Source organism: Mustela nivalis (genome assembly GCF_964662115.1).
Source record: "Mustela nivalis genome assembly, chromosome: 11".
Lineage (NCBI taxonomy): Eukaryota > Metazoa > Chordata > Mammalia > Carnivora > Mustelidae > Mustela > Mustela nivalis.
The window spans coordinates 52041344-52055646 of record NC_139030.1 but is presented as its reverse complement, the minus strand read 5'-3'; the positions used below and the strand labels follow the sequence as shown (position 1 = coordinate 52055646).

At 39.2% G+C, this 14303-nt stretch overlaps 1 protein-coding gene and 1 long non-coding RNA gene across 2 annotated transcripts in view; one reads left to right on the top strand and one right to left on the bottom strand.

Moving 5' to 3' along the window:
* Positions 1-8883, bottom strand: part of SCN7A (sodium voltage-gated channel alpha subunit 7) — an 84526-nt gene extending 75643 nt beyond the window's left edge. The window contains exon 1 of the mRNA XM_082689889.1: positions 8740-8883. The gene's annotated coding sequence lies outside the window, so the exon portion shown is untranslated. The remainder of the gene's footprint in view (positions 1-8739) is intronic.
* The window catches only part of LOC309843917, a 51447-nt gene continuing 39816 nt past the window's right edge, over positions 2673-14303 (top strand). The window contains exons 1-2 of the long non-coding RNA XR_014300415.1: positions 2673-2781; positions 3854-3940. This is a non-coding gene — a long non-coding RNA (uncharacterized lncRNA). The remainder of the gene's footprint in view (positions 2782-3853; positions 3941-14303) is intronic.

Here is a 14303-nt window from a genome sequence, read left to right as displayed (position 1 = left end):
TCACTCCTTTGATCATGGATCCAACACTCACATTTTGATATGTCATTTATTTGTTTATTTATTTATTTATTTATTAGATTTTATTTATTTATTTAACATACACAGATCACAAGTAGGCAGAGAGGCAGGCAGAGAGAGAGGAAGGAAAGCAGGCTCCCTGCTGAGCAGAGAGGTCAGGACCCCGGGATCATGACCGGAGCCGAAGGCAGAGACTTTAACCCACTGAGCCACCCAGGTGCCCCTTGATATGTCATTTATGACAGTAAATTTAACCACGGTGTTTGCTTTTGACATAATTTATTTAGCAATCATTGTGGAATATATACTTACTAGGTGCCAAGCACTGTGCCAGACAGAAGTGCTGGAAATATTAATAAAATACAGTCACTGAATTTAAGGACAATGGGAGACAGACTTGTAAGCAAATAAGAACCACGTCATCTTGGTCATCTCTGAAAACTAAGCTTCAAGAGCAACAAAGACTGGAATTAAAGTCATCTCCAAAATGTCAAATTTCCAATAATCAGAACTATTAATGTCTCTCTTCTTGGGATAGGAGCAGTCTAAGACATTAAGCTTCAGAATGACATAGTCAATATACCCAATAGAATTAGAAGTCCATAAGCAGGGTCAGATAGCAAAGTCTCTCTTTTTGTATCAGATTGCAAATTTAGGAAGAAAGGTGAACAGAAGGAAAACTCTGTGGCAGTTGAAACACCACTGTGTTGCAGTTGCATCCACTACTGTGGATGCAGTTGACTGGGAACAGGATCTCCGTGAAGGTCTCCTGCCTCACTAAGGACTTTCACTATACATAAAAGTGATGAAGACAATAGGAAGTGAGGTTGCCAGGAACACAAAAGTAAAGTTGATTCTGTCTTAAATATTCCTACTCGAATCTCCCAAGACAATGAAGGTTTTGATCCCTACCAATCAGTCTGTGAAGGGAGTCTAACCCAGCATTCCAAATCACTTGATGTCCCAAATTTCTCCAGATGTTCTCAAAATTTCTATTGCTTTGTGAAATTGACCTCTGGAATTTCTGAATTATCCCTTGTTACCCCCCAAAAATGAGCAAGTTGTAAAGGAGCCAGGATCTTCCTAGAATTATATTCATAGTGAACTTAATCTGTCAGATCCTTGACCAAAAATTTTTGACCAGAGGCCACGTTAGGGTTCAACAATTGAGAGAAAAGTACCCTTTGTTTCTTCTCAGAGGAATGCAAAGGGCCTCTGTCAGGCAACCAGATTCTACAATTTGCCTTCAATCCTGAAGTACTTGATGCAACTGGCTCCTCTGATTTGTAAGACCTGACCCCAGTTTCTGTTTGAAAAAACCCAAACTGGCACTCTCCCTGGAGCTTTTGGGGACATTCACAACAAGCTGACCTCCCTAAGCATCCTCTTAATCTGCACTGACACTGTTAGAGTTCCTTGAACCTTCATTTTTGCCCACTTTTGAGTAGTAGAACTAAACTCAGAGATCCACAGACTGCCTGAAATCTGTGACCAGATAGAAGTGTTCAGAGCCAGTTGTCACATAAAGACAACCATAGACCTCTAGCACCTAGTTTGGCTCTGGCTTAACTTGAGATGGGCACAAGACTTGAACAATGTAGCATAATGTGAGCAGCTGACTAGATGTGAATCCTGGGGCCTCTGAGAGTACAGAGAAGGTGAGAGGATGGTGGTACTGATAGCTGTATGGAAAGAAAATCCTCTTCACAGTGGATTTGAATTATACCAGCTCTTGACTGCATGTTAGAAGTCTCCTGGTGATAATATTGAAAATCTAGAAAGCAGCAGCCCAAGCCACACAGATAATTTCAGAATATCTTGAGCTTGGGCCTCTTGAGATAAATCTAATGCAGCTTGCTAGACAGATTCTTTTGGCTAATAGCCAGGCTCCATCCATCCTCATTTATAAAGAAAGCAGAGACATCATTACATTTTGGGGAATTGTTGTTTTTTCTTGTCTGAGCTCCTAACTATAAGAGATAAAGCTATACCAGAATTGCTAAGGCAAATACCTGCTTAGGAACATAACTCCTCCAGATGATTCATGTGTTTTTCACCTCTTTAGGTACTTTTTATGTATTTATTTATTTACTCCTCAGCTCTAAAACAGTCCTCATTCTCTGCGTGTTTAGTTGGCAATGATCTTACCAGATGTAGCCATTTTGCCACAGAGGTCCTGCTGCAAAATACCTCTAATGTTTAAAAACAAAGAAATGCAACTGGGACATCTACCTTATCCTATTCCTTCCAGTTCCTTCCAAGATAATGAATCTTTTTCCTTCTACTCTTCCTCTTGTTTCCAGTACATCTAATCTCATATTTAAGTAGCATGGCCAAAAGTCACAGTTTTGGAGGACAGTTTGGATTTATGTCTATTGTTGAGAACTAATTTTTTTTTAAAGATTTTATTTATTTATTTGACAGAGAGAGAGACCACAAGTACGCAGAGAGGCAGGTAGGGGGAGGGGGAGCAGACTCCCCACTGAGCAGAGAGCCCGATGCGGGGCTCGATCCCAGGACCCTGAGATCATGACCTAAGGAGAAGGCAGAGGCTTAACCCACTGAGCCACCCTGGTGCCCCAAGAACTAATTATTAATAGCATTCTTTTTCCTTTTCAAAATCATCTTTAGTGGGATGATGAATGACACAAGCAGAGAACCAATGTTCCATCTCTTTACCTGAGTTCCAAGGGAAGAGACTACGTGGATAGAATTCTGTATCGACAACTACAGCTGCATCTTCTTAGAGATAATGAAGGACAGGTAAAAAAGATGATTCCAGAAGTCAGTGTTTTTCCTCTCACTCTCCTCCCCTATTCCTCAGTTTGATTCCCAAAGTAGAGCCTGCCAATAATGAAGTCAGGCTGGGAAGACAGAGTCCACACATGTAAGAAATGACTGCCCCAGGGCATGCTCAACTCCTTTACTTTCTTCCCACTTCAGGGAATGGGAACAACACCATCTAATAGCTGTATGGAAAACTCTCTGCTTTCTGGGAAGCTGGAGTTGATCCTAGGATGAGCTAGAGTAGCTTTGTCAAAGAGAATTATGAGATGTTCCACTGTATACCAGATAATATATATTTATTTTCCTAATGTATTTACTAAAAAGATTCATGGTAGCTCACAAGGGTGTAGATCAGATAGCAAGATAACATAAATTATGAAAAATAAAACAAAAATAAAAATAAGACCGTGGATCCACAGAGTCAGGATAATACCCCAAATGTCAATTTCACTTGGATATGGAATAGGAGATGAGGGCAAAAAGACTTCTCACTTAGTTTCGACATGGACAATGCATCAAGCTTATTGTACCAATGACATTCAGATAACTTAAAAAAAAAGTAATGACAGTAATGACAAGGCTGATAAACAAATTAACTTGAGACTGGAAGGTATTACATGCATAAGTGAAGGAGACAGAGTTAATGTGATCATTAAACTGAATCTATAGTGTTGAGAAAGTAGGAAGCATACCAGCTTTAGTGAAGTGACCAATTTAGATTGACATTTTTGTTCATTGAGACCACTTAAATGCACTTCCTATATATATTATGGCTTACATTTCATCCTTCCCACATTCTGTGATGACTCACAGCTAAATTCCCTGGTGTAGAGCCTTTTCCTTTAGAGACCTCTCTCCCCTTTTTTTTTCTCCAGAATTTAGGACTCAAATGATATGAGACGCATTGATTTTTTTTTCTTATGGAGGATACAAAAATAATATCACTGTCTTTTAGGAAGTAGAAAGCTATGAAGAAAGATGACTGAAGCTCATGAAATTTTGACATATATGGATAAGATTAAAATAGTCAATTATTTTTACTGTAAAGTTCTAGAACACATCACTGAAACTCTTCTCAATGGATGCAACCTTGATATGGAAGCAATGGGCACCCTCACACAGTTCAGCTAGAAAGGTAAATAATATCTGTTATTTTTTTTGCATTATTTTTTCTGTTTGGCAATAGTTTCTAAATTAAAGTTGCATGGTACTCATCGGCCCTCAATTAAGTTGTCCTATAAATATTCTTGTTAAAGTTTGAGAAAGTATGTTTGCCAAGATGTTAGTCACACCACACTTTCAGTTCCAAAGACTAGAAATAATCAAATAGTCTACCCTAAGGAACTGATACCATAAATTTCAAAATCTTGCTATCACGGAATGCTATTTAGTAATACTGAAAAATGAGTCATATATGTCTGTGCTCATATGGAAAGATTCCCAAAGTAAATTAGTGAAAACCTAATGTTGAAATTGGGTTGCATTGTTTACCTTTGACTAACGTATTTTATAAGAACTGCATACATAGTGTTAAATATGCTAGTTCATGCATGATGATGCCCCTCTGGAAGGAAGGAAGTTGCTACATCTATGGAGAGGGATGGAAAAACTGTCAGGGAATTTTGTCACCTTCTGGCTAATATTTCTATACTATTTGAACATAATCTACCATATATTTATATATGACATTTTCATATATTTCATATATTCTGACTTCAGTCAAGTATTCCTAGAATACATCATCCTGCAGAGGAAAATTGTAAGTAAGTAACTTTCTCAAAAACATATGTAGGCATTGCCATTTTGTTTTGATTATATTCTCCAGGAATTATAATCCAGGAATTCTTCTGGATTAAAAAACTAGTAAAACACCCTTGTAAATAAATGAGTACCACCAAAAATCCCAACAGACAAGCCCCAACTGTCCCTTAAACAAAAAGATCTCTTCTGAAAACTGAATTCCCCTGCCAATTTAGCAAACTTAGATTCTAGTAATGGTTCATTAAAATAACCAGGAGCTGAGATCTTTACAAGTATCTTCTTGCCAGGGAGGAGGAGTGCAGGTCATACACATTCAGAGTGGTACATCTTATACTGAAGAGAAGAAATCTGGACAAAAGTATCATGTGACAAAATCTTAGCATCTGGTCTCAAATACACTTACCAGAATTAGCCCATGGAAAGCTCAGTGGATATTTGAAAGCCTCTGAGTGGATGCAAGACAGTAAGTCACTGTGTAGGATGGAGTCTCAGAAGTGAGCCATTATGACCACCAATGCAGGCAGGGAATGCTTCCAGGAACATGAAGGAAAGCTGCCTCAGTTTTAACTAAGCCCACTTGAACTTCTCTATAGCAACCTCATGGTTCACTAGCATGGTTCCCTTATTTCTATGGATACAATAACAACTTCCAAGCTGTGCCTGTCCAGCCCACCAAAACAAGCATATTGGGGAAAAGCCAGAATCTTTACAGAACTAACTGTTCTTGTGACCCTAGTCAGTCAGACCCTTGACCAGAAGAACCTGGCCAGAGTCCATTTACGAACTCAGGAAGGAGGAATGAATTTTTGCCCCTGCTAGAATAATACAAAGGAGAGATTGTTATACATGTAACTTCTATACCCACCAGCAATCCTGAGGCCTTTTTGCATATCGTTTTAGATAAAATCAGATCTATGGAATACAAAATTCTTTTAAAAATTCCCAAACTGGCACATTTACTGGAATCCTGGAGGCCTCTTAGAACTGACTACTTGCCTCTGCTTCTGATCACTCTGAAAGAGTTGGTCTGCATTTCCAGGATCTACTCTCACCCCAAAATTACTCTAGTTTTTCAAACGTAGAACCAAACTCATAGATATTCAACTCCTTCTCAAATTGGAGAATGACTTTGAAACATGTTAGGGTGAGACTAGATATGGATCAGAGCCAAAGTTATAGCCTGTAATCAGGTGCTTGGACCCTGCAAACTCTGGGAGAACGCAGAGAATTAAAGACTGGTGGATCAGTTGCCTCACTCTAGCATCTGAAGTAGAAGGAAAGAAATATTCTACTAAGCCCCATATGTTCAACCAGGTACTGTGGCCCCCAAATCAGAATCCTTTGGTTCTAGTTTAAAACCAAACACTCTGTCCTAATCTCAGACTTTTAAAGTCATAATTTCTCTGGCCAGGGTTGTGGGCGTGGTGTCAGTGAGGGTGCTAGCTTCAGCATTTTGGTTAACCTTTTGTTTGATGTTCATCTAGTCAGTCTGGCACCTGCCTGCCACCACAATGATTGTGGTGTCCACAACTGTACACAGAGTAGTTATCCTCAGCTAGCAATAAGCTGAGTCACTTCAGTCCAGAATACTATGTATATACGAGGGATAACTATTTGCCAGATGAAGGAGGGATCTCCCACTGGCATGGAGTACAACTAGAGTAAGTCTGATTTATAAATAACAATGAATGAACAAATCTACAGAAATCATAATCACGGCTGGGCCAAGAGATACAGACCAGCTGAAAAACATCCCTAGAAGCCCTCAAATGAAAACTTTCTCTTCAGCCTTAAAGGTTTCCTCCTTCAGCATTGCGGAGGTGACGACTTACTTGTCTGGTCTTGTTCAGCTCACACTAAAAGAAGAGAAAGGGGCCAACTCAGGGAAAATGAGATCTGTACAAGTTCATATGATAGTGGATGATTACATTGCCAAAAGCTAGTCAACATGGGTGGCACTTGCAGATATCCTCCAATGGCTGACCAAATTGATACTGGTTACTGAAAATAGGAGAACCAGAGTCCCCCAAATGAAGTTTTTATACTAATGCCCCCACCATAAGCTTTCAAGAGAGGGTCGATGATGCTAGGTATAGGGTTTTCAGTCAGTCTCTGAGTAGCCCCATTGTGGTACAGAGATCTAGGACTGAGAAGTATTAGGATACTTCTTCCCTAAGTAAGGTATTGAGCAAAACACTGCTGTTTCATTTCCAGAGCGCTTTAAAGCTATATTCATCTTGCCTGGGCAAAATTAGTGGGAGTGTATATCAGCTACCCTACCAGAGCCTCTCCCACAGGAGGCTATGAGACAGAATGCCCAGTTCCTAGGTGTTTGGCTCTACCTTCTGCTCCTTAGTGGAGACTTCTAAGTAACAGCAGGTCTTGGGGCCTATGTCATCAGTGGTCTCTAAGTCCCTTTTGTTGAGCCTACATCCAATTTCAGGTTTTTCTCCTACTGTTTTCAAACACATCATTGGAAAGAAGGGGTTCACAGTCCCTCTTTCTTGAAGCCAGGATTATAATGAATCCCAGCAGTTAAGAGTAGAATATTGTATACATAAACTTTCACTTCTCCTACATAAATTAATGGGCCAAATAAATTTAGCAATATCTAATACACTTAAGGTCCCAAGAAAGTAAGACCATAACTCTAAAATAAAACTTAAAGCCAAAAAGAGGAAGAAGGTAGAGTTTATTTTGAGAATATTCAAAAGTATTTAAATATGAATTGTTAATCATGGCACACAATTTTGTGAAGATGGAGTCTCACAGGTTAGAATATACTTTGTACAGATGCCAAGAGATCGGAACCTAGATTTGAATATATTTTCCTTTAGTGCATTGTACTGAGGCTGTCAAAGTCCCTTTCATTTTTATAGAGACGTAAAATGAGAACTAGAATAGTGAAGTGGATAAAAACATGAAATAATTCCTTATATAAGCAACAGTTACACATGATATTACATTCACAAAACCCTTCATGTAATCTGTGTTATTCAGTTCTTACCAGAATATGTAAGCTTTTGATGTCTTTTACAAATAAGAAGAATAAAGCTTAATCAAAAGTTAAATGACTCATTTTTAAAAAATGAAAAAAAATATCATTCTAAATCTCAAGTCTTCATTGGACTTTTAGCTCATCATTGATTAGCTAAGTAACCTTAAAAATTACTTATGAGACTTATCTTCTTGATTTGTAAAATTAGTGGCTGGATTTTAGAAACTTTAATTAGAGCTGGAAAATAGCAAGTATGGTGGTGCACAAGGCTCTGTTTATTATAGAGCCCAGATTCCTTCTATTTTGCCATAAACCACTCTACTGAACAATAGTTAGGAAGAAAAGTATCTACAAAATACCACCCAAACTTCTCATTTCAAGAGAATTTTCTGACCAATACCCATATTTGACTCCATCGTTTCCACTAATAAAGGGAGCATATCAGTGTGTCATTCTACATATTTTTATCATTTGTCTTGCTTTGACCAATATCCTAAGTAATAGAGGCAACATATAACCAGAGTCACAATGAATGCCTCATCACTGCTAGAAGAAAACTTCCAGAAGGTATGCAGTTTACAGGCTAAACAAGACAAAAAGAAAAACAAACCTGTTGATCCAAACAGTACCAAAATGCCCAGCCTTTTAAACTGGGCACACCATTTTCCATCATATTTATGCCTTTTTTTTTTAAATTTTTTAATCTATGTTCCTAATTTTATATCGTTGATTCACATATGAAAAGCACCAATCTTAAAATCACTAAGTTATTTAAAAGAAGACACAGGATTCCTTTAAAGTATACTCCATTCTGCATAAGCTTTTATCCCCTATATTCTATCATTGTGTCATGTAACCTTAAAGTCATTGCCATGCAGGGTTTCCAGAAATTAGAAACTCTACGTTCTGCTCTTAGTGTAAAGCGTCGTGACTTCAGAAGCTTACCTGGTGGGATGAGAAAACTGACCACAGGCACAGTGCAGAGTAAACATCCGCAGACCAATGCTGATTTTGCAGTAGCTCTCTTAATTCAGGTCCAGAATCTTGAATCTACTGCTAAAGACCTTAAGGGTGTGTATGGGGTGGGGCAGGCTGGGGGTGGGTGGGAAAGGCTGGCTGCAGGCGGTGGCTCTCACCATTCTGGGGCTGGGCACACAGCAAGGAAAGACACTTACTTGCAACCACGTGACGGGTCTCCAACAGTACCTGAGGGAACCCTGAGAAGCAGAACTCCCTGGAGCCCTTTTCTCCTCCTGGGCTTCTTTTTCTTCCCAGATCCCTCCGGCCTTCTGAGGAGTTCTGGTTGCTTAGGCGGTGTTGCTAGGCTGGCGTCTGCCCTCACCAGCTGATGCTACAGGCCAGGATGGCTCGGCGGTGAATGGGCCCCACTGAATTCCCAGCTAGAAACGCGTCTCTGGGGTGGCTGCCCAGCCACTGACCCAGAGACCACTCCTGGCCAGATGCGCAGTGGAGCCCCGCCTGCCGCCTAGATGTTGTTTCTTGCGTCCTTCCCACTCCACCCTCTCATCTCCCAGCCACTCCACCCTCTCCCCCGCCCTCATCCCAAGGCCGGTACGCGACTTCGCCGTCCAGACCGGGCGGGCGTGGGCGGGTTGATGCAGAGGAGACCCGCAGCCGCCAGTGCTTAGCTCACAACCGCAGCTGCTGCGTGCGTCTTACCCACAGCTGTGGGAGTAGGGAGGGGGGCAGACGAGGGGATCCGTGAGGAGGGGGATCTGATCCGAGAGCAAGAAAAGAGGGAGAGAAGAGGAAGCGGGGATTGCAGCTAAGGGTTTTAGAGGGGTAGGGAGAGGAGGGGAGAGGAAGAGAAGAAGGCAGCAAACTCAGGTTTTCACCTCCAGTTGCTTTCTCTCTCCCCTTGCCTAACTGCCCCAGTAGAGCTTGTCAGGGGGCAATTAACAGTCTGCAGTGTCAGATCTGAACATTGCTTAGGGACGTGGGGCATGGCTCTTTAGAAAAGAATGGGTTGGAGCTATTACAACCTCACTCTGGATTTCTCTCCCACTCTGGTGACTTGAGATACAAAGGCCAAAGGAAAAATCATGCATATTTGGAAATACTGTGTGCAACAATCAAGCTTGGGGATGGATGAATCAAGAGGTATGGGACCTTCTTTCTCAAAGGGGGTTTGGAAACTTTTGCTACACCATAGAACGTTTATTTTATAACCCTATCTTGTTTGGAAATGGTGAACTAATGAATTGTTGAACACTATATCAAAAAACTAATCATGTACTAAATGTTGGCTAAATGACATAACAATTAAAAGAAAAAAGAAAAAAAAAGATTTCCACAACACACCAAGAAAAAATAACTTAAAAATGAGGAAAAGGGAAAAGAAATCATGTATATTTATTAAGAGACGCTAAGTGTATATTCCAAGGCATGAGACACAGAAGGGTAAAATGGAACTAAACTAATACTAGTTCTATGCAAACCATGTCAGGGGCTGTATGTTTCATCCATGATTCACAGAAAAGGCCTTGTTACATGTATTTTGTTTGTTTAAATTATAGACATGTTATGAAAGATTTCAAACATATACAAAAATAAGAAGAAAGTATAACAAACTCCTCTGTACTCATCACTCTGCCTCAGTCATACTGCCTCAGCTATTGCTAATCTTGTTTTATCTATGCTTGCCTTCTCACTTTGGATTAGCTTAAAAGTCCAGGCATCATAATATTTTATCCATAATTTTATCAACATAAGTCTCTGAATAAGTTCTCCAAAAATACAACCCCTTCAATACAACCCAATACCATTAGCTTACCTAAAAATTAACAAGGACTTCATAGTGTCAAAGATCCACTTGATTTCTTTTTAATAAGCTATATAGTGGCTAACTGAATGTAATAATAATAAATAAAAACACAATGTGTAAATTATTATCTTCTCCTTCCCACACTTTTTGATGGTATTACAAGTGAATGTTCTAACGCACAGAACTTTCTTTTGGGGCAATCCAACTTATGCACCCCTTTTCGCCCAGGAAAATCTATGCATCTTTCAGTATATTAAAACATAAGAGGGGCACCTGGATGACTCAGTGCGTTAAGCCTCTGCCTTCGGCTCAGGTCATGATCTTAGGGTCTTGGGATCGAGCTGCACATCGGGCTCTCTGCTCAGCTGGAAGCCTGCTTCCCACTCTCTCTCTCTGCCTGCCTCTCTGCCTACTTGTGATCTCTGTCAAGTGAATAAATAAAATCTTTAAAGAAAAAACATAAGAATCATTTCTCGGTCTTTTGGCGAAGAGCAAGTGTAAAAAAAATATAAACATTTAACAAATTTAATATTAAATATTTTAAAGTTTAAATAATATACTTGACATACACTGCTTTGTTTTTTTTTTAATTTTTATTTTTTTGACATACACTGCTTTGTATAATGTGTAATGAACACAAGATGCTGTGCAAACCAATAATAGAAACAAGAGACAAATAGAAGGGAAACCAATGATGTTGGATTTATCTTCTGAGCTGGTCAATCATTTGTTGTTGCTCTGGAGCAAATATATTGCTAATATGGGAAACAAAGGCAGAAGAAAATTATTAAACTTCTTTACTACTTGTAGCCCATTAATGAGTCCTTAAAACAGGCAGAGTCACTTTCCTCTAGAAACACAACTGCCTCAATATTAATACTTTGCTAAGGACAAAAGACAACCCTAGCCTGACCCCCAGAATCCTGTAACTTTAAAATATAAAAATTCCCTTGGAGACTTCATTTATCTCTGCCCTGCAAGATATATGTTGGCAATCATGCCCCAAGCATATGACCCTCCAGTATATATCTGACGGGTCTCATGACTCAGGTTTTATTAGACAGTGATAAATGACATTTTCCCAACAATAGTTAGCCCCCTTAAGGTCCTGAAAACCTTGCTTCCAAAATTCCTTAGAGACTTACGTTATCCCTAACCCCATCCCAACTTGAAAGTATATAATGCAACACTCCTTATGACTCCAGTACAGTTCTTTCTGCCCAAGGGTCCTGTCCCTGTGCTTTAATAAAACCATTTTTTGTACCAAAGATGTCTCAGGAATTCTTTCTTGGCCATCAACTTTGAACACTAACATTTTTCCTACATCATTGCCACCATTATTTGATATTATTACTAAGTTAATTTGACAAATTTTGACAATCATTATGCTCCTAATAATGAGTTGATGAGATTATTTTGGATTGCTCAGTAGGGGTAAGCTGTTTGTTTTCCACACTTCTGCCTTAAGAATTTTATAATCGTGTTTTCTAAGCTGTGTTTCCCAAGTACATATTTAGAAGGTAGAAGCTCTAAACTTGCAAGTCCTACCTTATCGAGAAAAAACTGCTTTTGATGGGGATGTGGAGAAAGGGGAACTGTTTTACACTTCTGGTGGGAATGCAAGCTAGTGCAGCCACTCTGAAAACAGTTTGGAGTTTCCTCAAAAAGTTAAAAACAGAGCCACCCTCCTGGGCACAGCTACTGCCCAGCAATTGCACTACTAGGCATTTACTCTAAAGATACAAATGTAGTGATCCAAAGGGGCAATTGTACCCCAATATTTATAGCAGCAATGTCCACAATGGCAAAACTATGGAAAGAGCCCAGATGTCCAGTGACAGATGAATGGATAAAGAAGATGAGATATGTGTGTATGTATGTATGTGTGTGTGTGTGTATGTGTGTGTGTGTGTGTATGTATATAGGTATATAAGAGGGAATATTACTCAGCCATCAAAATATGAAATCTTGCCATTTGCAATGATGTGGATGGAAATAGAGGGTGTTATGCCAAGTGAAACAAGTCAGTCAGAGAAAGACAATTATACAATCTCACTCATATAGGGAATTTAAGAAACAAAACAGAGATCTTACGGGATGGGAGAGAAAAATAAAATAAGACAAAAATCAGAGAGGGAGACAAACCATAAGAAAATGGGTTGATGGAGGGAATGGGGGGGGTGGGGTAATGGGGTGATGGGCGTTAAGGAGGAGGGAATGTGATGTAATGAGCATTGGTTATTATATGCAACTGATGAATCACTGAACACTACTCTGAGACTAATAATATACTATATGTTAATTGAACTATATAAAATAAAATAAAATGCTTAAAAAAGAAAAGAAAAACCTACTTCATCACACTTTCACTTGAACTTGATAGGCCCCTAGGGGAATTATTTTCCTTGCAGCCTGCTTAAGTGGGGGCTGTTTAATCTAACCTCAAAGGTGTCAGCATCAGGAGTATAGCTGGGACTCTTGTTTTAATTCTCACTCTATTTCATGACATCCAGATTTGATAAAACCTTAAACAATTCTCCCCAAATGCAAACAAATCAAAACTCCTTTTTTTTTTTTTTTTTTTTTTGAGATCTGTGTGTCTAGCTGTGTCATCTTTTTTTTCTTCTAGTCTAGCAGTCATCTTTTAACTTTATGGACATTCTTATTTATTAAGGATTTACTTTCAGGTTGACAGTCTTCTCCTCCATCCAGATTCTTTCTATTATTAATCACTTTCCCATCCATTTGGATATCAACAACATTTGGATGAAACATCTAATAGCCTAGCTTCTGATTTCCTCTCTAATAGAGGATCTCTTTCTCCATTCCACCTCAGCTATAATCCCCATACTTTGAAACTGGCCATAGCTAGCAACTGCTGTTTGTTTGTTTGTTTGTTTGTTTTAAAGATTTTATTTATTTATTTGACATAGAGAGAGACACACACACTCACACACAGCGAGAGAGGGAACACAAGCAGGAGTGGGAGAAGAAGAAGCAGGCTTTCCTCTGAGCAGAGAGCCCAAAGCAGGGCTAGATCCCAGGACCCCGGGATCACAACCTGAGCCAAAGGCAGTCCCTTAATGACTGAGCCACCCAGAGGCCCCTGCTTTGTTTTTCTCCATAACAATTATCTAGCATGCTAAATATCAATTGCTTATTTATTTTATGTTTTGTTCTACCAGAATGAATACTGCATGACAGTTCTTGTTTATCTACCATTATGAGGTAGCATTTAGAACACAGGTTGTAATAGAGACAGTATCCAGTAAATTTGCCAAAGGAATGAGCACCAAGCATGCCCCCAAGGCACTAAGGGGTTGCCAGAAAATTGTAGTGATTCACCATAGAAATAGATCATAGAGTACACGTAATATGAAGAACATGAGAATTGTTGATCTGCTTTCACTCTGCCTAGCCTCTGGAATGTATATACTTCAATGCTTTTGTGATACATAGGTATGAAAATTTCCCCTGGCTGCAGAATCTTGACATAAAGCACAGGCCTCTCTGAAAAGAAAGGGTAAAAACAAGAAAGTTCAATTACATCTATGGGGATTGCCAAGGCACACAAGGAACTAAAGCACCCAGCATCAAAGAGGAAATTCTCTTACCCTTATTCTAGTATAATAAGGAACAGACATGGGCTTGGGTTTGTTGTCAAAATCCAGGCTTAGATATCATTCAGGGTGAGTATAATATAAATCATATTTTAGAAAATCATTTGCATGATTGCAATCATTTGAATTTTAATTCTTAAGACTTCATATTTTTTTCTTTTTAGCTAATGCTAGTTAGCTTTCCATGTCATGTGCAATATCCTAGGCAAATACTTAGAATCCATTTTGTCTTAGGTAGGGATGTTAAAACAAAATACTACAAACTTGGTGGTTTCTAAACAATAGAAATGGATTTCTCACAGCTTTGGAGGTTAGAAGTCTGAGATGTGAGTTC